General features: G+C 42.3%; 1 protein-coding gene across 1 annotated transcript in view; it reads left to right on the top strand.

Annotated features, from left to right (window-relative positions):
• The first annotated feature begins 18,210 nt into the window (after nucleotides 1-18,210).
• Nucleotides 18,211-27,555, top strand: part of RAB5A (RAB5A, member RAS oncogene family) — a 148,681-nt gene continuing 139,336 nt past the window's right edge. The window contains exon 1 of the mRNA XM_078663998.1: nucleotides 18,211-18,435. The gene's annotated coding sequence lies outside the window, so the exon portion shown is untranslated. The remainder of the gene's footprint in view (nucleotides 18,436-27,555) is intronic.

Below are 27,555 nucleotides of genomic sequence, written 5' to 3'. Positions count from 1 at the left end.
GTCTAAGGCTTGCTTTGTGCAAGACGAGATTTATCCCTATATCCATATGTACCAGTATTGCCGGGGTATTCTGGGGCAGATTAATCAGAGACCTCAGAAATTTCCTGTCTATTCTGTACAATCTTGTGACCTATGAATGTCCCCCTCAGTTCATTACGATAGACGACTGCCCCCACTTCTTGCAATGTATATCTGTAGGGTGAGCGTAAGAGACCTAACAAAGGTAGATTTAAGGGTCCTCAATATGCTAGAGTTATATTGCGACAGCTTTAAAGAGCATTTGTCACTGCATTAACATTATATATTATCTGTCAGTTTAACACCCAAGTATTCAAATGTTTTGACCATAGTTCAACTCCTTTGAAGGTCGGAACACCCCAATAGTTCCTGTACGGGTTAAAAGCAATACATTTTGTTTTCTGCATTTATCTCCAGTTCCCTCTCATCACAGTAGGCCGCAAAGCGATCTAACCTGGCCAATAGTTCCATAGGTGTTTTGGAGATCAGCGCATGTTGTCCGTGAGCAGGAGGGCGGAACAAGGACATTTACATAATTTTGGAAAGTCAGTGTGACAAGCACTTAAAAAGTCCACTTCTCCATTTATGCACAGTGTACACAACATAGGGCAAGAGTGCACCCCTGATGTGCCCCCTTCATGTGAGTTTGCCCTGTGACTCCCATCACACTTGTGCATAAGAATTTTCATGCATTCTCATTAAGATGGACCACATATTTTCCTGGACCCCATTTCCTTAAGAACTGTCTAAAGCTTTGAACAAGAGACCAGGTCAAAAGCATACCTGAGATCTACAAAGATAACATACAGAGGCTCTGACAAGAAAAGTCTCCTGATATTTTGTAAGGACCTGAGACCTTGTTTGCTACAGAACCTTTTATACCCAATTTTTTCCAATCTTAAAACATCTTGACGCTGCCTCTCCTCTGCCGTTACTGTGGTCTGATCACTAAGCAGTACCTTTCTCAGTCCTGGCTTGTTCCACCCCAGCCAGGGCATAGGGCAGATCACAGTTTAAGACCAGGACGTGGTCTAGACTAGACATCCCATGCCTCAATAGCTAACTGAGGAGCACGATGCAGAGGTTAACTCAAGAGGTTGAGCAAAATTAGACTAGGTTCGACAACTGGCTGCGGGAATTGCTGGATATTGTCCTGCCAGCTAAACTCAGTCAGCCAGCCAGGTCTCACCCCCCTGCCCCTTGGTTTACAGAGGCATTACAGGTGGAGAAAGCAAGATGTAATGGTTTAGGTCCTGGAGGCTCACTTACGGTGAGGATAGCATGCTCAAATATAAACTAGCAATGTGAAGTTATCACAATCTTTGCAGAAGAGCCCGGTCTACTTTTTATTCTGAGCAAATCACATCTGCCCAAAACTGTCCTAAAACACTTTTTAGAGTGGTGAAGGACCATTCTGACCAATAAGGTTTCATCTGCACCATCCCTGTCCCAGTTTCAGTGCAACGAACTGGTGCTGGATGGATATTGCTCCGGCATGCTTTTTTCTCCCACCCCCACCGGTGAGGTCTTGAACATCTGAGTCTCCCCACAAGTTTGTCAGAAATCAGACTGTAGGTCCACTCTTGACTTGCTCACGTTCATGTCGCTGCGGCAAACAATAAAGTCTGGTTCCCCTAGAGACCCTTTGCCCCCTGCCAAGCTTAGCATTCTAGATCCGGATATTTTGCAATTGCTGATAGGACTTCTCAACTCCTCCTTACAGAATGGGTACATCCTTCTAGCATGGAAACATGCTTTGGTACTCCCCCTCCTGAAGAAGCCCAACCTGGATCCTTCAATTTGGCCTGACTATGGACCAATTTCTATGCTGCCCATCATGTCTAAAATCATGGAGCAGCATGTCACATACAACTCGCCACTTTGTGGAGTCCCACAACTACCTTCACCCAGCTCAATTTGGGTTCAGAGCATGACACAGCACTGAATCCGCCCTTCTAGTAGTCACAGAACATCTCAGACGGCTGCTGGATGAAGGCGATACGGCTGTACTGATTTTACTGGGCCTCAGCGCGGCTTTCGACACTGTGTCTCATGCCACTCTTCTGGAGGGGCTGGCTGCTCTAGGTCTCCAGGGATTATCCCTTGCCTGGATGTCATTCTTCTTAAAGGATCATGCTTTCCAGGTTACCTCCGCCAGTATCTCTTCCAAACAGCATGCCCTTACATCAGGAGTTCCCCAAAGCTCAGCCCTAAACCCAGCTCTATTCAACATCTATGTGCGTCCACTTGCTGACTTGGTGGAAAGCTGGGGCCTCACCCTGTTCTCTTATGCCAATGCCACATAAATCATTTCTCCTTGTCATCTGGCCAAGATCACAAATCTGAGGCCTTGTACTCCTGTCTGGACCTGGTCATGACATGGATGAATAACAACTCGCTTAAACTTAACGGAGATAAATCAGAGGTACTGGTGCTGGGAAAGAATCTGACATTGGGGGGCCCACAGCACTAGCCAGATACTCTGGGTGCTCCACCGGATCCAGCTCCCAAGGCCAAGAATTTGGGCTCCCTGCTGGTCAACAAGTTATCCATGAAGGCCCAGGTGGTGAAAATGGATGCCACCTGCTTTTGCATATTGAAGTGGTTGTGGAAAATCATTTGGCTACTTCCACTTACATCTCAAAAGACTGTTATCCAGGCACTCATAATGTCGACACTGGTCTACGGCAATGTTCTTTACCTAGGGGTAGATAAGGCATCCATCAGACGCTGCAGGTGGTTCAGAACTCAGCGGCCAGAATGTTATACAGACCCCCTAGGTCTGCATCAGCTTCACCCCTTCTCCGACAATTTCATTGGCTCCCAGTGGAGAAGCCCTATACTTGCAGAGTCTCTGTTAATGTTACAGATAACAGCTCAGCTGCTTTAAGAGAGGGAGTCGCATCTGCTAACCCTTACATATTATGACAGTCCATCTTGATCGAGTAAAGAATGGTAAAATGCTCTGCCAAGTTTTTGTCTTAGTCAAAAAATCCATGGTTGTCTGAGCAAAGTAACTTCCTTGGGCAGCTGTATGCCAGAACCACCTAACATCCTTCGCATTCACTGCTTTAGTGCGGTTAACCCACTTAATATCATCCCATTGGCTCTTAGCTTGGGCTAGTACCTTACTATATATGTGTTTTTAGCCAGTCCTATGCGGTCACCATCCTTCTGCTGAATTGCAATGATCAGCTCCCCTTAGCTGCCTTGCATTCCTTATTAAAACATGTGTTTTGCTTTGGACCATAGCAAACAGTTTTTACTTCCCTCACAAAATAATCTTTCAATGATCTACACAGCTCATTGTATGCATGCACCACACGTTTAGAACTGTGGGGTGCTCAGATATATAGAAAAAGGGTTCCATTCCATCAGCCAGTTGACTATATAAATTGCCTAGTAACTCTGATTGCTGTCAATTATTTTTGACAGTCAAGCCATCTCTTCTCATTGGTCGAGTGTTTCTAAGCGCAAAAGCAATATTGTGGTCATAGTCTATGTGAGGAAATGGGGTGTATTGTATGTGTGGTTGTGAGACCTCACCCTGTAATACACTCCTGACTCCTTTAGGACCAGTCAGGTTTTGTTTTTTAAACCTTAGCTCCACCCTGGGTAGCTTTGGCTCTGAGCAGTCAGGCTTACACAAAGGAACAAGTGTAAAAGCTTTTGAGCAGCAGCAAAGCAATTGAAGAAGTAAGAAACAGGACTCTCAAGAACTCCAACTCCAACACCAACACCAATTTATAAAAATACATTCGATTTGTAATCACTTTTAGACACCAACATGAAAAAGACCCACTCTAGGATTCCAGAGGTACAGAATTTACAAGTTCAAGTTAATCACAACTTTTCACTTATCCGCAAACAAGAACTGGCAAATTCAAGACATTCAAGAAAAACTTGGGTACGTTGTATTGTGGTTACTTATAGTTACTGACTGACGTGGTCCAACAAAACTGATAAAGAGGTGGCCTAAACTACAAAAGGCTTACAGCTATCCAAATAACTCAAACCGGCTATCATGCTATCTAAGGAGTGAAGAAGGACCTCCTCCTGGGTACTTATGGTACCCTCCAACATTGGCATACACAAGGTGACAGGCACCGCATGGTGCCTGTCACGTTGTGCATGCCAATGCACAACATGCATATATTGCATAGTGGCGGTGCTGCTTACAGCACCGCCCCCCACAATGTAATATATGCGGGATACCACCGCCACCATGGCGTGGCATCCTAATTGCCAGTGCGGGACCACCGCACCACTGGCGGCCAGTCCCAGCACCGCTAGGGTGGCGGGTGGACTGCAGTCCGCCACCCCATTCTAATAGACCCCTCTATTCTCTGACAAAAGTTTAATACATAACAGAGGGTGGAAGAGGTGGAGAATTTCCTCAGGTAGCTTGGAAGATAACCGACAAGCAGATACCAAGGAAATATTAAAAAGGGAGTTCAGAAATCAGGGAAATAAACTAATCCTGGTCAGGATAGGGTAGGCACTTCCTATTGCACTTCTAGTGCATTCTGGGGATAGTAGTCTTGCTTGGCTTACACTGAACTACTTTGGCTCTTGAAAACAATAAACTGTAAGTGACATGTTCAGGACTGCAGGAACTTTCCATAATGAGCTGGAGTGAGGTGGTAACCCTAATCAGAAATCTGGTGAGGCAGCGTAACGATTGAATGATTAGCCAACATCAAAAGTACAACTTGAGCTGTAAAAGCACTTCATTGATCGTGTGCTGATGAATTTGATCATATTTTCAAGATTTAATGGTTTTCAAATGAATACCGACCTGAGAATAATTGTGAATATTTGATATGTAAATTATTAATTAGTGGTATCATTGAAAAGTATTACTGATACTTGTCAGGAAGTCTTCCAAGAAGTGAGAAAGGGCACGAGTAGAGTTATTAACAAAAAACTCTTGGTAAAAGGATACATTAAACGTGGTTAAAATGAACATAAATTTCCTTATCCATTGGCAATTACCCATTATTAAAGTAGTTCTTAAGATGTTATCCACCACTTTAATATGATCTATCTATACAATTATTATTTGTAGAAGTCTGTGAAAATCACAGAGAGGTGTAAGAATATTTGCAAAGAAGAAACTGTGTCTTGGGAACCACTGCATTGATAATGAATACTGGTGAGCAGGGACGGCTACTCCCAAAATTATGCGGTGGGACAAATATTAATAAATTTTTTAAAAAGCACTTACCTGCCGCTCCCACTGCCGGCTGCCTCAGTGCTCCTCTCTTCCCATAATACGTCCAAGGGCCAAAACAGGCTCCCAGACTCCCCACCCAATCCAGACGCTGCTCTCATGCTATGAAAGCAGCACCAGGATTGGTCTGAGCAGCCTGGTTAGGCGCTCACTTAGGGATTGAGAGCCTGTGCCATTTCTCCAATTGACTGTACAATACAGCTGGGTTGGAGAAATCTAAGTGCGCATGTCGATTTGGCAGTCCTAAGACGGCCTGTCAAACAGACATGAGCACTTACAGTGCTGCTGACAGTCCATAAAGGGCAGTCCAGCCCTGCCCCACCTTAGACTCTGCAGCATCGGCTGTGAGCGAAAAATAAAACAATAATGAATTGTTTTATTATCATTTTATTTTTTATCTGCAGTGGGGCGACGTTCCTCTGCCATTACTCAGGAGCCGCCGCTGCTTGTGAGGCAAAATACTTATCAGATGCAACGACTCATTACTCATGGCCACAGATATGATGATACATTAACATAAGGGAACCACATGTGTATGTCCTCCTATTCTAAATTGTACAACAAAGGATACTCCATGTAATGTGTTCAAAATAAGGGTGATGTTCACAAGCAATAAAAAAGGATTCTTTCAAAGACAAAAGCCTTCGCCCACCCAAGAGGGGGCATACTCCATCATATGCATTCTCCTCACACTGACACTCAGCAGGGGATCAATGTGGGCTACAACCATCAATAGATAAGAGCTCTTTTGGTGTAAAAATAGAGCAACTCCTATGGGTGTTGGTGTGGTCTCTAAATATTGGTAAATGCAGAGGAGACAAAGTGGTGGGTGAGAAAAAGGATTAAAACTCCCTATCGTTAAACCCTGATTTTATTCTCCAGTCGGTGGAAATTAAAAGAGCAGAAATTAATGTAATCTGAAAGAAGTGGTCGACATATCTCTGCCTGGATTAATACCCCAATAACGGGGTGTTACAGCTTCATCAGGACCTGCCCCACTCTGCTTCTTATAATACAGTGACTAATCAGGTGAAAAGAAAGATTTTTTTAAAACAGTGTTCTTGCAGCATTAGAGGTCCAGGAGTACAGAACCTTTATTGGGTTAAACCTAGTGCTTCAGCTCACCCTCCAGACTTGGCATAGGGAACCTCGGTACCTCTTATGCTTGTTTATTATGCTGTCTGTGGAAGGTGAGGAGAGCAGATATGATAAGAATTCCATACTGACTTTAAAAGTCCTGGCAAGGAAGGTAATAAATTCAGAGAGCCAAATGACAATATGTTTGATAAACCATCCACACTTATGACCAAAGACAAGGGCATTATAAAGACAGAATTTTTAAGGCAAAAAGCAAATGCACGGGAGGACACGAACTGATGAAATCCTTGGTGAGAGCACATCTGTTAACCAAACTAACACCAGGAATGGAATTTTATCTGTCCTACATTTACAACAAACATGACAGATTCCTGATGACCAGATTCAGGCTGAACCTCCTGCATCACATCTTAGCCGTCCCAGCAGGGTACACATCAGACATAGAGACCAAGGGAAGGTGCGGTTGCGACCAGAGGTCTCCGCAGGACACTCTCCACTTTGTTTTATTATGCCCCTTTTATGCGTACCCACGGACAATGTTTTTAAAAGCAATTTTAAGGCAAGGTAGATTTGACCAGGCAAAGGTGGCACTTTTATTTCTGAAATTGTCAGCAGACCCATTGACACTATTTTGCACCGTAAACTTTCTAAGATCGGCCGCGAGACTGAGGAATACTAGAGGTGAAGATTAACCATGGATGACCCCCACTAGATGAATGAATGGGCGGTCGCATCCAACACTCCTCAGGATTTCTGTTTGCACTGCATAAATTATTTATAAATATGACTTTGCTAAGGCCTGGAAGACTTTTTAATGTATTGGTTTTTATAATCGTTTTTTAACCTCTATGTAATTTTTTATGATAGAAGTTTCTTTTTTATTCACTTTGTATGGTATTGTTTTTATACCGAATAAAGTAATCTGACTTGACTTGACAATATATTGCATCCCTGCATGGCAAGTCAACCAACTAAAGGCTGGAATAAATCCTGAGTCAAGATGGAATACACAGTACACTCAAAACACTTCTTCCAGGTCTAAATGCTAATGTGCTCTGCTCAGTCCTGTTATTGATTCTTGCTTTTGACTCTGAACATCTTCGCCTGAGAAATGTACTATGATCTAACTCTTCTAACCCTATTTTTTTAGCACAGATTTAAAATCTAGCTTGCCTTACCTAATGACTTTACCTTGATGTGCTTCTGCTACTAACTGTTGCCTGCCATTCTAACCTGCATTCTACACAGCTTCATCCCAGTACTAATACGGATATAACATATCTGGTTAATTTTACCCGCCAATACTTCGTAGACGCTGGTCTTTTGTTGTGGCTTGATGATCATGACTGGCCTGAATTTTTTAAGCAAAAACTGGATTTATTTTGGTGGGCTCCCACCTCAAATTATTCTTATAATTATTATACCGGAATTTATAGTGCGCACAGCTACCCCAAGGGGTTTCCCGGCACAGAACAAGGGTAGGGAACAAAGACGGAGGAAACAAGGAGCAAATTAGAACAGCCAGGTCTTTAGACCCTTGCGGAATGTGAGAAGAGATGTTGAGTCGCTCAAAGAAGCTGGCAGGGAATTCCATACTGTTGGCCCTAGATAGGAGAAAGACCGGCCTTTTATGTGGGCCAGGCGGGTTTTCGGAGCCACAAAACCAATCTGCCGAGCGGATCGCAAGGGACAGGGAAGAAGGAATAGATGGACCAAATTATGCACTAGACAAGAATAATATGCTTCTTGAAAAAAAACAGCATTCTGAAAAAATAAAACCCTCACAGGGAATGCAAGATTAAGGAACGCAAGTGAAATATAAGCAGGAATGACATGGATTACCTTAACACTTTTTACACTCGTTGTTCAGAAATCGATCAGTATTTTTTCAAGAGGATGACATTTTCCAGCATTCGCATAAAGAATTTTCAATTCTATTAAGGACATGGAGCCGAGGATTATGCTTCTCTTTCTTTACTCTTCAAAAACAGCAGCCAATCATATTAAAACTTTCAGAACACTACATTTCCCATGGTTCCATCACAGTCACCTGATCAACCATAGAGACCGAGCCCTATATAACCCTCTTGTAGCAACCAAGCTCCCTCTTTCTGTGCACCAGTTCAAGGAAACAGATACCAGCAACGCCAGTACACATAACCATACGTTTGAGACCCTGTAACAACAACAGGACATCGACCAACAGTAGGCATCACTATCTGGCCCAACGGGAGCATAATACGAAGCGCTCAGTCCAACTAGACCGGATGTCCTTTAGCTGAAACTTTAGGAGTGTCCCCCCTGGAAACAGACTCTAGAACAACCAGGGAACTTCCACAACTTCAGAACGTTGCCGATCCGGCAACCACTTGTCTCCAGTTCCTAGTAAGGAAGGAAAACATCAAAGCCGTAAACACAGGTCTCACCAAAGACATAACATTCTCAGTACAATGTCATCAGGGAAGTAAAAAAATGGAGAACATACAGAATCCATTACAAAAGACAAATATGCAATTAATTTTATGCAGATAAATACAATACAATGTAATGGGTGTGATAATCCTCACCTCCGTGTCCTTAACAGAATTGAAAACTCTTGTTGTAAGTGCTGGAAGATTTTTAATTCTATGTCAGGACTGGAAGCTCTGATTATGCTTGTTTAAAGCTGGGACACCAACACAGAAGCAAAATCAACAATAGGTTTATAATAAAAGGATTTAAACGTAGATTCTGCTGACCAATCAGCCACCTTAAGAATGTTAGCTAAACTAGAACCTAAAGCAAAAGATTTGGATGCCATCGCTACTCAAGCAGAGTGAGCCCCAAACATGGAGGTATCAATACCACCTTCACTCATAAGCCATCACATCCATCTGGCAAGAGTGGCCAAGGCCACTGGGTGTAACAGCTTCTGCAAAGCAATCAACAATTGTCTCCTCACGTCAGTACGAAACTCTGCTGTACTAACCTCATAAATCTTCAAACATTGCACAAAGCAAAGTTTAGGATTATCTGGAAATACTTGGTAGGAAATCGATGTGAAATTACATTTGGTGTGAAGAAAAACCAATAAAGTAACCCCTTCAGGAGAAAAAATCCTTCCTGCGAGATCTAGAGCCATACGTCAGACACCCGTTTACAAGAGATGAGACATAAGAGCATAGTCAATTTGGCTGACAATTGTTTTCTTGATAGATATTTGTTTTCTGGACAAGCGTCCAAAAGTCCAAAAATCTCAGGACTATGGTAACATCCCATAAAACAGAGTATTTAGAGGTGGGGGCTTAACCATAAGGATACCTCTCAACAATGTACATACTCTCGAGTTTACCATTAACAGACAAATGACCTGCCAAAATGGCAGACCTAAAACTGTTAACTGACCTATAAGCCACGGCAGTGGAAACCAAAGAGGACAAACAATATATGACCAAACTGCAATCTGCTCCAACGGGATCTGGAACCCGCTCACTGCACCAGCCTCTCTAGCATCTCCAAGTGGAAGAGTACCGCTTGTAAGTGCCCGAGTATCACTCTTGACTGATGAAAGAATTAGTCTCCTGTGAAAGTCCTGAGAGATCCCATCTGTTCCTGAAACTCTCCATGCTACAACAGACAGGTGTTATGACAGGATCAACAGATGAGGAGAACCCCCTGGATCCAGAAGGAGATTCCAGTGGAACAGAATCAGAATCGGACAGGCACAGGCCATCTCCAGAAGGAACGGACACTATGCTTGCACTCTCCAAAATCAAGTCATCAAAAACAGCTCCGCTCCTTCGCATTGCAATTGAGTCACCCTGGGAATCATCAGGAATGGGGGACAGGCATAGCACAGGCCAGGAGTCTAGTCCTGAAGAAAAGTATCCGCTGCTTGGGCTTCGGATCTGGATGCTAGCTGAAAAAGGTTGGAAGCTGGCGTTTGAGGCAAGATGTGAAAAGATACACTAAACAAAGATCCCACAGGTTATGCAGCACATGGAACACTTGCGGATGGAGCATACAGTTGCTGAAATCCCAAAGGGGACAGGATTGCCAGTCCGCGACGGTATTGCTCTGACCCGAGAGATATTACACCACAAACGAAATGCGATGTTGGAGTCAAAAATGTCATAAATCCTTGGCTATCTCTGCCAGAAGGCAGGATCTGGTCCTGCCTAACTTGTTCACATAATGAACCGCCGAGATATTGTCCATACAAAGAAGTATGCAACAATCTGACCTCTCTGGAGAAAGGCTGCGAATTGCAAACAAACCCGCCAGGAGTTCCAAGCCGTGATGTAGAGGGTCAGTTCCCCCTGTGACCAATGACTTCCTGTTGAAACAGGACCGCAACAAGCCCGCCAAACCTATCGGCTGGCAGCAGACTCAATCACTATCTCCTGAGTTGAGCCCAAAATCGCTCTGCTTGTCCAGGCCTGTTACATCCTGCTTTTCCTCTTTCTCTGTCCTACTTTAGTGTTTGTTATATCTTGCTCAGCATGCATCTATGCTGTCACATAGGGTTCTGATTGTGTATGCTTGGATTGAGAGTCAGTTACATCTGAGGCTGAGCAGGAGTCCATTTGCTCCTGGTGGGGTTTTTAATTGGATTACTATTGAACCTACTTATTTCTGTATTATCATCTAAGCTTCAATAAATCAGATCTATTTCTATCAACTGGATTCAAGGATCATCTTTTAATTGCTACAAATTTGGCGACGAGGTACAAACCTATGCATGAAGGAGAAGTCAGATACTATGGATTACTGCAACTATTGAATTTAAGAATACTGAAACTGCAACTGAAGAAACTTGAAAATTTAAGGTAAAATAAGCTAAGCGCCCTGGTAAACCCCACCAGTGTCTCTAGTGATCTGGACAGCTTCTTTCCCCAGGGTGTATGATTTCTTGCGACATGATTTAAACTATATTGGCCTAAAATTTTCAACATTTTACTTACATGACTTGGATGTTTGTCATCTTTAAAGAGGAAAAGGCGTCTGCTATCATCCATGTGTTAAAAGGGAAAAGGCGTCTGCTATCAACCATGTGGAAATGGATGTGCCACATTTTGCTGCTGTTAAGGAATCAGCTTATTGTATTGCTTCTACATCATTGAATTGCTTCTACATCATTGACTGGTGTTCAAGACTGTGAACAAGGCACCGTTAGTAGTATTTTTTTAACTGTTTGAGGTCAAGTGGAGAGACCAGTTTACACCGGTAAGCAATTTGTACGACAGTGCCTTTACCTCAAGAACTGCACACAATTGATTTAAGAGGCCGTGCGGAGAGCAAGTGTGGGCATTAACAACGTTATTGTAAGTTGCTCAAATTAATATTATTTCAAATCAATGTAATTTTAACTGCGCAATGTAATGTGCGCAAGAAATGCTTAACAGTCATCTTTAATTTGAAGGAAAAGAAGTGCGCGAGAAACACGCAACGCCTACCTTAGCTGCACAGCTCCTTGTGACGTAGTGGGAGTTTGTTATGCTGCATCTTCACGTTTTTGAGCAGCGGTGTGCTGAGAGCCACCCGGTGCGACGTGGTATGCGTGCCACCATTTTAGTAATTACATCGTTTTACATTGGATTAATACAATGGAGTGTAGATCGTTACTATGGAAATGATCCTTTTGCCAGAAGTGGAAAAAATTATCTTTTTGTCAGAAAAGGAAAGAACTATGGAAACGATCTTTTTGTCAGAAGAGGAAAGAACTGGCAGACAGTGTTCTTTCTACAGCGACATGCAAGCAGTTTTTAGGACATAATTGTTATGTTGCAACAGAGGGAACTGACAGACAAGAACTACAACGTTAAAGCCGTTCCGTGGATTATTTGACATAATTGTTATGTGGCAACAGAGGGAACTGACAGACAATAACTACAACGTTAAAGCCGTTGCGTGGATTATCGTGAACATTGGAGGCTGTTACTGGCTTATGGAGAACGGTGATTTCAACTTCTGTGGCAACCTCGGGTGAGAGATCGCTCACCGGAGTGTGTTTATTCATTTTATTGTAATTTTTTTATTTGTGAGGGAAATGGTGCAGTTTGAGATGTGCTTTGTGGAAAAGATTGTGCATGTACATTTTATGTTGTGATTTTTACCATGTTCATGTGTTTCATATATTTGCTGCGTATTGGTTTTGGAGGTTGTGAGTTATTTACTCCGGTGGTGAATTAGTTTGGTTTATTTGAGTGAGCCATTTTTATGCTCAACTAATGTGGAGGTGCTCAGTTGTTTTAAATTCAAATTTCAGCTGAGTTAGTTTCTTTATTGGAGTAAGCCATTTTTATGCTCAACTTTGGTTGAGGTGCTCAGTTTTATCTCATTCAGTCTATTGATTGCAGGTTTGTTCTGATGTTTGTTTGCAGTGACTTTCATTCAAATATTCATGCTTTGGGATATATTGAATGTGTATTTTGACGGGGCCACATTTGGGCTCAATTTTGAGGTGCTCCTTTCTTTCAATTTGATTTTATAGTGCTGCAATTGATGTTCGATTAATTTTACAAGGTGTTCTTGTTTTGCTGAGTTAATGTGTTTAGGTTGCATCCGAGGATGAGCCTTAAGAAAGTTATGTGAGGAGTTATAGTGCTTTTAGATTTAATGTGTTTGAGGTTGCATCCGAGGATGAGCCTTAAAAGCTTAGTGCTTTTCTGAACCACATTAGTGCTCTACTATGTTAGAGGTGTTCATTTTGTTCAAGGTTAAAAGAGCTGCATGTTGCTCTATTTTAGGTTCTGAACCACTTTTGTGCTCTAATATTTTAGAGGTGTTCAAATTATTCGATGTTTTAAAGAGAGGATTGTTGCTTCATTTTGGGATGTGAACCACATTTGTGCTCTGATACTTTAGAGGTGTTCACATCGTTTGATGTTTAAAGAGTCATAGGTTGCTTATTTATTGAACCACCTAAGTGCTCTAATATTTTAGAGGTGTTCAAATTGTTTGATGTTTTAAGGAGAGGGAGGTTGTTCAATCAGTTAAATGATCTAACGTGTAGAGAAGTTCTTATTTATGTATCAAATCCATCTTTTTCCATTCTTGTGGATTTGTGTTACAGATGTATTTAATTTGATCTGAAGTTAATTTATCAAATCCATCTTTTTCCATTCTTGTGGATTTGTCTTACAGATGTATTTAATTTATCAAATCCATTCTTTTCCATTCTTGTGGATTTTGTTACTCTAATGTTTTTAGAGGAGCTCAAATTTTATTTTAACCCATTCTGTTTACTTGTCCAGTAATTTTTACGGTGTATGTGTTGTATGTTCTATCTTCTTCTTTTCCACACGGTTTTGTGTTCTTACTTTGTTTTTATTTTTGTTAAGAAGGGAGATGTGTTACATCCTGCTTTTCCTCTTTCTCTGTCCTACTTTAGTGTTTGTTATATCTTGCTCAGCATGCATCTATGCTGTCACATAGGGTTCTGATTGTGTATGCTTGGATTGAGAGTCAGTTACATCTGAGGCTGAGCAGGAGTCCATTTGCTCCTGGTGGGGTTTTTAATTGGATTACTATTGAACCTACTTATTTCTGTATTATCATCTAAGCTTCAATAAATCAGATCTATTTCTATCAACTGGATTCAAGGATCATCTTTTAATTGCTACAAGGCCTCCATGTGATCCAACCACCACGAAATCTCTGACCTTGCTTCCTCCAAAAGGAGAACCTGTTCTGAGTAACTGAGGCCTTTCCAGAGATGCCAAATCTTGAGTGCCAGAAGGGTGCGATAATGGAGGGGGCTGGAAAAAATGGCCTGAATCGATGTGGCTAACAGGCCCAACCAATGAACTATCGACCTCAAGGATACAGTCCGCTTGCTCAGAGTTGATCTCAATTATTTCTTCATGCCCCAGACTTTTTGGTGAGGGAGAATCATTTGGCAAAAAAAGAGAATCCACCTGTAATCCCAGAAACTCCACATGTTGGGAAGGAGTCACGACTGATTTCTGAGTATTCACGGCAAAGTAGAGATCCTGGAGGAGGACAACTGTCCATTCCAATTGTGTAAGTGGCAACTGTGGGCATTGGGTCATGATAATGATGTTGTCTAAGTAAATAATTAGACACACACCTTGAGCTCTCAGGGATTCCTCTACCGGACACAGGAGCTTCTTAAAACCCCAAGGGGCAGATGAGGGGTCAAAAGGAAGCACCTTCTACTCGTAACAATGACCCTGCCAGAGGAACTAAAGAAAGCGTCTGAAAGGGGGAATAATGGAACCATCGTCTTTCAAATCTCCTTCATCTTAAGCAATCCAACCATTGAAGTCCTTGAAATTTAAACCTAGACGAGACCGCCCCCTTTTTCTCCACCAGGAAGATGCAACTGAGAAACCTTTTTGGGTGAGGGGCAGACACCTCTATTCCCCCCTTTTGTAGGAGAGCTTGTACTTTGAAGGAGATCAAATCTTGTTCAAGTTGGGGGAAAAAATCATGGGAGGAGGAAAAACCTGTCTCAGGGACATGTAGAACTCTAGTTTGTAACCCTGAATGGTCTCTAGAACCCACGAATATTGCATAAGAGTCTGACAATTGTGTATAAATGACTTGATCCTGCCCCCCAGCAACACATCTGACAGTGGAATCAGTCTCACCTGTGGTACCAGACTCTTGGGCCTGGGATCCACCATAGCGTCCCCTACAGAACCCGCTCTTGTTAGCTCGGGCGAGAGCGGTAGAAAGTGAAACCATTGGAGGAATCCTGGTAACCACCTCTAGATTGTTGGTAGGAACCTCTCTGTGGGCCTCGGTGGTAGCCACACCAGAACGCTCACCTTCTGAAGCGTCCGGCCCTGCCAAAAAGTGGATAGAAGATTTTCGGCAGAGTCCCTTGTGCCTTGTCCAGGCTACTGAAGGTCACCATAAACTTGAACAGTTCTTTCAGGAAAGGCAGCCAAACAAAAGGTCCTGAGCTACGGGACCAGACTTGGACGATGCAAGCCCTGTGAGCTTAGGGTCAAGCCAAGGAGTATGGAGCACAAATATATATCTATCTACAATAGATTGATATATTTTTGGCAATACCAGTCCTGATGGTATGTTTGTATTTTACAGTTTCCCTGAAGAAGAGATATCCTAAATCCCGAAATGCATTGGGCATAGTCTTCAATGAAGATTTGAATATTCATATTGAAGTGAACATAATCAGTATGTTTCTATGTTGATTTTCTGTGGTTTGTATATAATGATTTCGATTGATCTCGTTGAGAACATGCATTCATTAAGCCAAATAAAGGCTAACGTAAATGCATCATTTACTGATCATTGGTATCTGAATGCTGTTACGACAAATTTGTGTTGAATTTATGTCAATCATTTTGGATTAAGTGAATTAGTGTTTATACGCTATGCATCTAGCATACAAGTGAACACTCACTTGCAAATTAATTCTTACTGAGAGGCAGGCACCCTCTCGCTGGCTGGCACGCATACGAGCATACATTTTTGATTCTTTATATTACTATGTAGATAAGATGTGCGCTAATCCCATTCATTCATTGTGACTGTGATGAATCATGGGAAATGTAGTGTTTTTGAAAGTTTTAATATGACTGGCTGCTGTTTTTAAAGAAAGAGACGCAGAATCGGAGCCTCCGGTCCTGACAATAAATTAAGGACATGAATACAGGGCCCAGAAGAGGCCCATTTTTTTTTATATTACTTTTATTTTTGCCCCGGTAAAAGTAACAGTTTATACACAATATTATTGACAGAGATATACACAGAGGCAATCGTTCAGCATATTTCATCACTTATCAATATAGCCTTAAGAATAAATATATTATGGTCCATATGACAAAACACAAATAGTCATAGCATAGAGTAAGAAGAGTAAAGATATAAAACATACTATGTATGCAACATACGGTTGAACTTTCCTGGAACAAAGTGCTTAGTAGACATTAAAGTGCAAACAGTGAATCAACATATCGAAGTCCATACAAAACCATATAGTAGCGGCCTGGCAGCACCAAAAGATGAGACTTTCCTGAGATGTAATGTTTGAGAGGCATTAAAATACAAACATTGATTTAATATATCAAGATCCATGTAATAAACTATTTTAAATCACAGGCATAGATTAGAAGGAGTTAAGATATAAATCATACAGTACAATAATAACAGGACAATGTTATAGCAACATGATCACCCCATTTGATTGATGACTTGGAGAGCCTAAAAGTGCAAATCATAATATCTGGCCCCAACCTTCCAGCTTCTCCCCACCTTAAACAACCTTAAAGTGGCATGGGCATAATACTTCTTATTTCCCCGGGTAATAATGATGTTGGATTTAGCAGAAGTGGCTAAATCACTGCTAGGGCTGGTGTTTCTGGATGCGGAGAAAGCATTCAATAGAATCTCCTGGGGATACCTCTGGGAGGTGTAGAGATGGAAGGGACTCGGTCTGGGCTTTATTAAACCTATTAAGGCACTTTATCAAGCTCCTAAGGCTAGGTTGCAGATAATGGGTAGATGACCGAATTACATTTATATTATATTGGGAATAAGGCAGGGGTGTCCTAGTTCACTCCTACTATTTGCCTTATATATTCGACTGGAGGGTAACAGTAGGATCTTACCAGTAATTATGACTTAAGCTCAGTATAAAGTATAATGATGTAGTTGTTGTAACACCAGACCCTTGTAATGCTATAAATTATATAAAATTGGAAGCGCGTAGGTTTGGGGCTATCTCAGGATACCATCTTAATGAGGGCAAGACCCAAGTTATTAGCACAGAAGGTACTTCTGGAGATCATCGGTGGGTGGCGGAGGCAAAATCTCTAGGAGTGGTTCACGCAACCGATATTGGGAAGATAGTGGAATAAAATCTGACCCCATTGTTTATCAAAATCAAAATGGATCGGGATAGAATTGATAGTTTGTATTTAACTCTGAAAGGGAGGTGTAATGTTATAAAATTGGTTGTGCTCCTGAAACTCTTCTATTTATTCAGAACTATTCCTCTGGAGATACATTAAGAGTTGGCTGGCCAAATTGGAAAGCCTGTGTAATAGTTTTGTATGGAGGTTTAAAAAGCCATGGTGGGCCTCAAAATGTATGATCTTATTGAAAGATCGGGAGGACGGGGGATTCCTGGTTGGGCTTATATTATGCAGCGTTTTGCGGTATTGATTACAGGTAACACCCAAACAAGAACCTGACTGTAGCACCATCTATATACCAACTTATGTTGGGTACTGGCTTGAAGGGATGCTTTTTTATTAAGGAATATAGAGAAGACTTATTATAAGAAGACTAAGTTTAAAACAGTGGATACAGATTTTAAGGTTGGTGACAAATTAAAAAGAGATTTGATATTACCAAAATAAATCGTTATACCCCTCTGTGGGATTCTCCGTTTTTACCAAGCATATTTCAAAAAGGGACACATTACAATGTCGGTTTTAAATTACAGCTGGGTCTGAGACCAGGAGGGACCCTGTTCACTTAAAGCCCTTAAGAAAACTAATTTTCCTCTTAGGTCACTGGTAGCATTATCATCAAAGCAAGGGCAGGAGTGTTTCTTATTGCATGTTTGTACACTCTCACTTATAATAAATGCTTCAATTCAGCGATATAATTTATTTGATGTACTAAAGGTGAAACTGTTCCAAGTGTTAAATAAAAATGTAATACACCGTATCATATTCTAATTTGTTCTAGGGTTTAAATGCCAAATATTGTCAAGTCTCTGCTCGTGCACGAGCTCCGAGACTCGGCGCATCTCTCCCTGTTAATAGGTGCTTCTACGGTCAAAGTATTTTCCTCATCCAACATGGCGTCTCCTCACACTGTGCCGCACGCGCGGTCTAGTGACTGAGGCCGCTGTAAGCTCCTGCGGGATGGGCAAGACTAGGAGGGGAGGTGACGTGGCGCGCGCCGGGCGGAAGCGGTCGCGCCGGACCGGAAGTGGCTGTGTTTGTTGTTTTTTTCGGGGAGGGGGGCAGGAGGAGGAGGAAGTTGTCCGTGTTTCCCCGGGACTCTGCAGGGCCGAAAAAAAAGGGAAGGCCCGACCCGGAGAGCCGAGCGGGCTGAAATCCGGTGAATCAGAGCCGGAGGGACCGACAAGGAGCGCGGAGGTAGGAGGCTCAAGGAATCCGCGAGGGGGCTGGTGGAGGAGGATAGACAACAGATGAACCCAACCGTACCTGACAGGGAGGAGGGGGCCTCGTATACCTGTCAGCACCGCACCACCGCGGGTATCAATAGGTGGTAACGGTGGGGCGAGCGGGCCAAGCTACCCCGTCTGGCATCTGAGCGGGTAGGAATGTGGCTTGTTGCCGGACAGACGGAAGCTGCTGATACCTGAGAGCTATTTTTTAATATTTATGTATTTATTTTATGCGTGTTTATATAGCGCCGACTTTACCCGAAGGTGTCAGAGCGCTTCACAATAGGAACAGTACTGATACATGAGAAGATTACAAGTGAGCATGTTACAAAAGCAAACGTTACATTACATGAGACTGAAGTGACAATTGTGAGTAAACAAAATACAAGAGGTAGCAAACGGTACATAAAAGGGGGTGGTGATGGACGGAGCATCTGAACCAATCAAACACTCACACCCAGTCAAAAGATCTGGGTTTGATCCATCACCGTTCTTTAGCCCACTCTGCCACCCCAGTTCAGACATGGCCATATGCAAATCAGTCTGACCCTGTGCCTCATGGGAACAGTCCAGCCAGAACTGCCAAAATACAAGAGGTAGCAAACGGTACATTACAGAAGGAAAAAGTGACATGTGTGCAGGTTACAAAGCGTACAAAGTACCAGTAGAGGTATAATACTGCAATAAAAGTAAAGTAAAGTCCACATTTGTAAAGCGCACAATCACCCGTAAGGGTCTCTAGGCGCTGGGGGCCGTCAGGAAGATTAAGCGAGCTATTGCCCAGAGTCACATGGTGCTGGGCGGACCTGCCGCCGGAGCCGGGGATCGAACAGTGATCCCCAGATTCCAGCGTCAGTCGCCCTGGCCGCGGCGCCACACCTCTCCCACTATGCAATAAATGGCAGACTCAAAACACAAGAACAAACGTTAGGTCACATGAGGCATTGGTGGCAATTGTGCATGTATCAAAAGCAAATAAAATAAAATACAAGAGGTAGCAAACGATACATTACAGGAGGAAAAAGTGACATGAGCAGGTTAGTAACCTGAGGTTAACAAAGCGTACAAAGTACAAGTAGGGGTATAATACTGCAATAAATGGCAGACACTCAAACACAAGAACAAACGTTACGTAGGCAATGGTGGCACTTGTGGAAGTATCTAAAGCAAACAAAATGTAAGAGGTAGCAAACAGTGTGTTACAAGAGAAAAGTGACGTGTGCATGTTACAAAAGAGTACCAAACACAGGTAGAAGGATAATAATGCAATAAATGGCAGACACTCACACACAAGAACAAACGTTACGTAGGCAATGGTGGCACCTGTGCAAGTATCGAAAGCACACAAAATGTAAGAGGTAGCAAACTGTGTGTTACAAGAGAAAAGTGACGTGTGCATGTTACCAAAGAGTACCAAACAGAGGTAGAAGGATGGTGGTGCAAGGCAAACTGCCGACAGTCCCATTCATGACTAGTGACTGATGTATGTGAGTTGTCGGACATTAAAAATCTGGAAGACATGTGTCCTGAAAGGATATGCGAACAGGTACACACGAGGGTCGGGTACATGATAGCGGGGGCATTGGACACGCACACGAATATCTTACAGATGAGTTGGGGCTCAGGAAGGTTTAGGGGAGGGCTGAGGTACTGACTGGGATGGGGTCTGGCATTATACATTCGAGGCAGGTAGGTGCACATTTGTATGTGTGGGACACATGAGGTGCCCGATGTAGGCGAGGGGGTGAGATATCTGAACGGTTGCTCGAGAGGACAGATGAAGAGCTGTAGTAATACTCCTCGGAATTATGCAAATTAATCTTCTTTATTTTCAAAGGAGCAAGCAAATAAAAGGGTGCTGTCGACTCCAACATAGACATAAGAATAATACATGAAAATTTCAAAGTTCTTACTTAAACATACATTCTAAATGATGTAATCACACTGTAATGGGGAAGCACTATTGTGTCGGTCAGAACAGGGAGTCCCGCACCGCAGGGAAATTCCTGCCACCACTGAGAGACATATGGCACCTGGCCAGACAGGAAAGGGTTGTGGATGGTTGCAGACTCAATGGTGGAGAAGGAAACATGTTCCCGGTAATGGATGGAAATTGTACTGTAACGCAATTGGTCTACCACACGTTTCTAGCCACAGACTTCATGTGATTGGTGTAAGAAATTCAATTATTATTTGCTATGGGTGAAATAATTACAGCCCTTGTCACAGTGAACCCCCCAAAGTCACTAAATTATCTGAGCTCAAACCGCTGTAGGTATGGCATAGAGCAGACAGGCTTAACTTAGGGCATGGCATAGAGCAGACAGGCTTAACTTAGGGCAATGTGTCAGGTAATTATGCAGTACCAAAACAGTAATGGAGGCAAATTGCAAAACAGTAAAAATAAATCCTGAACTGATTTACGAAAAGAGAGTTAAATGTAATAAAATGGCACCAGAATTATAAAAATCCAATAAGGGGAACTGTCGCAAGTGCCGGTGATATTCAGTGTTCGCAGTAAACCAGGATCTGGGCACAGTTTTATGCTGACCACAATGCAGCAGGAGTCGAGCATACCAAAACCAGGTTCTTCTGGTCAAAGATTTTACCTTCTGACTTTGAAACCCATTGACAAACAGTCAGAGGCCATCAGCTGAGTCCAGTCCAGGTGCCACCGGTCAGCTGAGTACTTTCATGAAAAGGTCACTTGCAGCTTATTATTGCCCTGTAGCTTCCACAGTAGGCTAGCCAACTGAACTTTGAAGTCTACTTCTGTCTCCTGAGTGCAAAGGGCAATTGGTCCAGTTCTTCAGTGCTCCTCTCAGGTCACAGGCGGCAGGGCCAAATGTCTTCTATTCTTTCACAGGCTCTAAAAGTGTTCTGACTGGGGATGGCACATTTATGCCTGGCACAAACTAGTGGGTGGGGTGACTCCTGGCCCCTCCGTAACCAGTAAGATAAAAGTTCTCGGGCTAACCCTACCTCTTTTTTCATTAGTTTCTGCTTGCCTTACTGCAAGTAGGCTCTAAATGGAACGCGACAGGTCATTTTCGGGATGGTTAGATTCTTCGGCCACACTAAACTTGGACTGTGTAAGTGGCATGTACTATTGCAATCCTAGTGCCCTCCCACATCTATCACTAATATCCAGTTGCCCAGAACAAACCCAGAGACGTCTGGTCGAACAACATCAGAGTGCTTCAGCAACAAGGGAAAAGATGCACAAGAATTGTTGTTGTATTCCGTTCTCTCCCCTTTAAAGCATGCCTATGTATAAGACTTATCTCACCAGAATTGAATATGTGGAGTAGACTTTCTTCAGTGCGAGCTCAACCTCTCTGGACTCTGTGCCCTTCTCCATCTAGTAGCATCTGGGTTGCAATCCACTGCCACAAGCTTACCTGATCTATGTCTGCTTGATGAGGTTTCCCTCTCCTGTGTCACCTCCATTCTTCTCTGTGGACTGTCATCCCATCTGGAAGTGTTCCAAGTGTTCATTTTTAAGGCTAGCTCTTATTGCTTTGGCACATCCTGTTCATATTTCCATGTGTTGTGAGAAAGTCAGGGAACAGAGTTTTTGTCATTCGTCTGCAAATGTGTGGGATGCTTGCACTGCTATGCACATGCTGTGCATTCTTCCCTCTGTGGACGTATGGTCTTTTGCTACTTTGTTGCACCTGCTTTGTGTGTAGGGGAGCAATACTGCTGCCATCATCACCTGCCCTAAACTCTCTTTGTTGGCGAAACATGTACTATTGCTGCCTGCCGTACCTTTTTTTTATGTTACCAGTTATTTGTAAAGCTGCTCTAGTGACTCTTTGTAGAAATGATTTCACTATGTGAAAAGCAAGCGTTTGGCATTGTCAAGGCTCCTTTATTTTCCCTGGCTTGGAAACCCTACCGGGTGATAAGCTGCACTATACAAATCCTCATAGAATGGCTTTTTCTTTGGCAGCTTACTTGTTATGTGAATCATAGAATGTAGTTAATCCATTCCACCAGTATGCTAGGGGACACAGATACAGTTCTTCTCCTTCCATGCATACTTTCCCTTCATTTTGGAGTAGTTGCTCCATGGTGCTGAGATGTACTATGCCTGGGTTTAATTGGATAGTGATTATGTCCATGTAGCACAAGTATTTGAAAACATATGTCATTGGTACTGTCTTTTTTGCCAGCATGGTGCGTCAACAAATTAAACGTTCATTGAAGGAAATGCACAACTCGGGCCACACCTAACTTAACAGTCTTATGTCTTTCCACTAACCACCCAGACACCCCTGCTCCACAGGACTCCTACTCGCACGCATACACAGAACCAGATCAGGAGGATGGGCGCTCTCTTACATAGCTACTGAAAGGTGGAACATCTTCACACTCTCTTCTTGAGTTCTGAAAGAAGCTGAATACTTGACTTTTCAATTAACCAACCTACCATAAGCAGGGCTAGGAAAACACCAGCTCAGCACCAGGATACCCTCGCAGGTGATAGTAGGCTTTAGAAATACACATAACGCAGCCTTTAAGGGTAGGTAGTGTTTTGCAGTCCTCAAGTTCAAATCCGGGTATGGTTGACTCAGCCTTCCACCCTTTGAAGGTCAGCAAATTGAGTACCATTAAATTGAGCAATACTAACCCGTGTTATTTTCATCTCCTAAAAACAGCACAAATACTTATGTAGTTGCGTATAAAACACATTATTTCTTAAATGTCTAGTTGTGTGATACAGTTAATTCATTCGACACATGTGGCCAGTGTGAAAAAGAACTGGGCACTAGAAATTATATTTCTTCCCCACAATAATGGACATACTGTGCTAGGACAACCAGTGAGAATGAGTGCAGGATAGATGTGACATGATCATATTTTCATTAGCATGCTGACCGCATAACTCTGCAAGTCTCTAATCATGAAATTCGATACAAAAGCAGTTCAGGTAAAACATGAAGCATCAATGTCTGATTGATCTTAAAGGTGTAGGGTTCTCTTCTATTTAGAAGAAAGGGAAAGAGGGTTACAAAGGTAATCAGTGGCCGTCTATAAGCCCAAGTAACCTCACGTTAAGCCCACAACATGTCTTTTTTTAACTAGACTGCTATACTGTCTGGTATGAACATGTTGTAGACAGCTGCCATTGAAATACAAGTTTGACTCCCAGTTTTGGGCTGCTCATCCCATAATCTTCTTAATGAAAGACTGAAACGTCAGGCATGCTTTAATGTCGGCTATTCAACATCCTGTTATCAATTTGTCATATTATTGGATTATCTCACTTTGGCTTGTTTGTTAAAATGTTTATTAGGAGTGTTATTGCTTTGTACTACCCTACTCTAATTTATTTATTTTGGGTTTTGTCTTCAGACATCTTTTAGCTGTCTGTCAAAAGATCTCTTGGGGGACCGCACCAAAATTTACAATGGTCACTGTGCCAGCCCATTGCTTGCAGTTGGTTGGCTTTTTTGTCACTCATAGTTGCTTGCTTCTTATTCAATAGCTTCATTTACCCTTCTCATGTTTGTTCCTTCCCTGAAGCATAGCTTCTTTACAATCCTTTTGGTTGGCTGATTTATGTCCTTCTGTGACTCACATAAGCCAGCTACTTTTTTTTCTTTTTCTTGAACACTCTATGGAAGCACGTTTTCTTGTTCTCTTCTGTTTTCTTTGCACTCTACCTATAAAGTAAAAAGCGGAAGAACCAGGTTGAATGTTCTGACACCACATCGTGGTTTCCCTAGTAGCACACAAGCATGATCTTAAATTAGCTGGATTGTGGTTCGCATGCGATTTAAGGTATTGGGGCAAATAATATACTGTACTTGTGTGGGGTAATTCTTGACCTCCTATGATTCTGTGCTAGATTGATGGAAGGACATATCAACGCATTGGTTGTGAATTTTAGATTAGTGTGATTGCCTCCACCCTCCAGGTTGTGCAGGTTAGAAGCTACTTGGTTGTGGATTGTGCTTGCACTTGGGTTCTTCCGCTCTTTACTTTATAGGTGTGGTAGTTGGATGACTATGTACTGAGTAGACCTCTCAAAGACATTGTGGTAGAATCAGCAACAAAACCCCTGATTAGTTAACACCTGCAATGAACAGAGAGGGCTTGCTAACTCTGAGAGCTTCCCTAGTTTTTTTGAGGACTCAAGTGTATACATCCATTATGGAATATACATTGTTTTTGTGATGTAATTGTTGTCCATTTAAATCAATTTGCAAGCACTATGTCGTCTGCACTACTGATTCACTTTCCCACACTATAACTATATTTGTTTATATATGTATGAATATAATACTTGTATGACAGAAATTCTGTTTGTCCAGCACATTTATTGATTATCCTTGTATCAAAATTGGTTATTCAATATATCTAGGATTCATTACGATTCCCCTATTGAATTAAGTTTGCACTGAATGAGATTAAGTAGGATACAGTAGGATACAGAGTCTTCATACGTTAGTCAAGACTAAGAAACAAATAGCCCACTGTGAACTCTGCCTCCCAGGTCTTACCTTCTTAGCTGGGAATGCATGAAGAGGAGCAAGTTAAAGTTATCATTTTGACTTTGGATGATAGGAGTGTAGAAGCAAATTTGTCGGTTTTCTCGACACCTAGCAACTTATCCACTTTTCAATTTTAATTCTGGCTCACTTTCCTTAAATTTTAAATTAAAATACAATAAAGTTGCTTTGAGTTCCCAGTCAAATAAATACTTTTGTTTAATAAGGGTTGTCATGCGTGTTGCTTAATGTACTGAAATACTTCTCAAATAGAGTTTGTGAATGGTCTCTATTGCAGAAAGACTAACTGACCTTATGTTCTCATTACTTTGCACGTTTCATTTCTTCATTGTGAAAATCACTTGTCCGCATTCTGCACCTTATTTAGTAGGGACGATGAGGCTAAATAATATGAGAATTAGATCTGAACTTGCCTTTTAGATGCAGCTCTCTTAGGACTAAATGCAAGTCATAAAAGGAGATTTTATTAGGAGCAGTGTCAGTCTCAATTAACCATAACAATCCTTCGTTTGCATTGCATGTATCATGAACAATTATTTGGTATTGAGTTTTTACACCTACAGTTCTGGATTCATAGCACAAGCGGAAAATGCCGAATGTAATTTACCTTAAGGAAGATTGCATTATGGAAGCAACATGACCGTCAAGCCATGCATTCAATCAGTGTATATTTTATTTCAGTGAACTGGAGATAGAAGAACCAAGGAGAATGATAGTGGTTTAAACGTGATCTTGCCATTACAAGAAATTTTTGTGATCAAGTGACCATAGCTCTATTTTACTTCTACTGTAGACCACTTCTGACCAATTCTTCTTGGGGAAACCTATTGTTCGTCTTCTTTCTAATTCCCTGCTAATATGAACTGCAGGGAACCACCAAAGATTCTCTTTGGTCACTCGCATGAGCTTTAACAAAATAGGCATGGTTAATTTCTCAGGGTTCCTCATTCAGCCCCACGCTCTTAAACATCTACATGGGCCCCTCTCGCAGCCACCATCATGAGACACGGACTCAGCATAGTATCCTACGCCGACGACACCCAGCTCATCCTCTCCTTCACCAACTAATCCAACATCACCAGACACAGCTTCCAGGAAGGAATGAAGGACGTTGCACCCTGGATGAGCAGCAGCTGTCTGAAGCTCAACTCTGAGAAGACAGAAGATCTCGTCCTCTGAACCATCCCCTCCGTATGGGATAACACCTGGTGGTCACGTGCGGTCCGCAACCCTCCCACCCCCACCAATCACACCCGCAACCTCAGCATCCTAATCGACTCCCCCTCACCATGAACCGACAAATCAACGCCGTATCTTCCACATGCTTCAACACCCTCCGCATACTCTGCAAGACCTTCAAGTGGATCCCCTCCGACGCTAGGAAAACCGTAACCGACGCTTTCATAACAAGCAGACTGGACTACTGGAATGCCCTCTACACCGGAATCAACAAATCTGTACTACACAAACTCCAGAACGCAGCAGCCAGACTCGTCCTCGGCATCCCACGACAAGATCATATCACCCAGCACCATCAAGCTGCTCACTCATGATTACAAATCCCTCCACAACACTGGACCCCTATACCTCAATGAAAGAATCTCCTTCCACTCACCCAAGAGAAACCTCTGCTCCGCCGACCTCGCCGAAATCCCTCGCATCCTGAGGGCCAGAAAGGGAGGAAGATCCCTTTCCTACACCGCAGCAAAGACCTGGAACAAACTACCCATCAGCAGAACCCCCACACTGCAAACATTTAGCAAGAACCTCAAAACTTGGCTCTTCAGGTGACTCGGAGCTGCCTTATATTCCCCGTGCCTTGAGACCCTCACTGGTGAGTAATGCGCTTCCCAAATCCTTTTTTGATTAATTAGCAACATCTGGGTTTTTAATTTTGTACCAGTGCTGTCTTTGTCCTGTAAACAAGACCGAAAACAGTCGAGTAGATCATGCAACTGTTACTAAGCTCCATCACAACCATTTTCACCAATTTTTTAAGACCTACTGAAGATTTGTGAGTGATAGATAAATTGTAAATCCCAGGGAATCCAATCTATGCCGTGTTGAGAATCTTGGTCAGTGTGTTGCTGAAAACAGACTTTGGTATGTGCACTGGGAATCAAGCCCTTCAAAGTGAGTGTTTGTGTTCACTATTAACACCGGTGTCGTACATCTTCGAAGCAATCTTTTCTCTCTCTCGTTGTTAAAACAAATACTACGTTTGGCTGTGTAATAATAGTTTTATATGTATATTATATTATATGTGAAGCGCTTTTTGTTTAAAACTATTTTATTAAATTTCATTCGCTTTAAAAGCACTGTTACAATGTTACAGGTAAACATTATTAGATTTTTGTGATCAATCTAGCTCAAATAGTATAATGTTACAAGGTGACTGTTACATATTGGGTTACATAAATAACTTTGTGGCAGGTTGCCAACTGCCCTTCCACTGCATCATCTAAAACGGAATACCTCTCTCCACAATGTAACATTTTCACACAAGGGCATACTCTTTTTTTTCATGCAGATTTCTTCGCTGCTAGCCATTCATGAAATTCTTTTAT

The sequence above is a fragment of the Lissotriton helveticus genome, chromosome 10 (assembly GCF_964261635.1).
Source record: "Lissotriton helveticus chromosome 10, aLisHel1.1, whole genome shotgun sequence".
Taxonomy (NCBI): Eukaryota; Metazoa; Chordata; class Amphibia; order Caudata; family Salamandridae; genus Lissotriton; species Lissotriton helveticus.
Note: the sequence above shows the minus strand (reverse complement) of the source record. Positions and strands in the feature narration are given on the sequence as shown.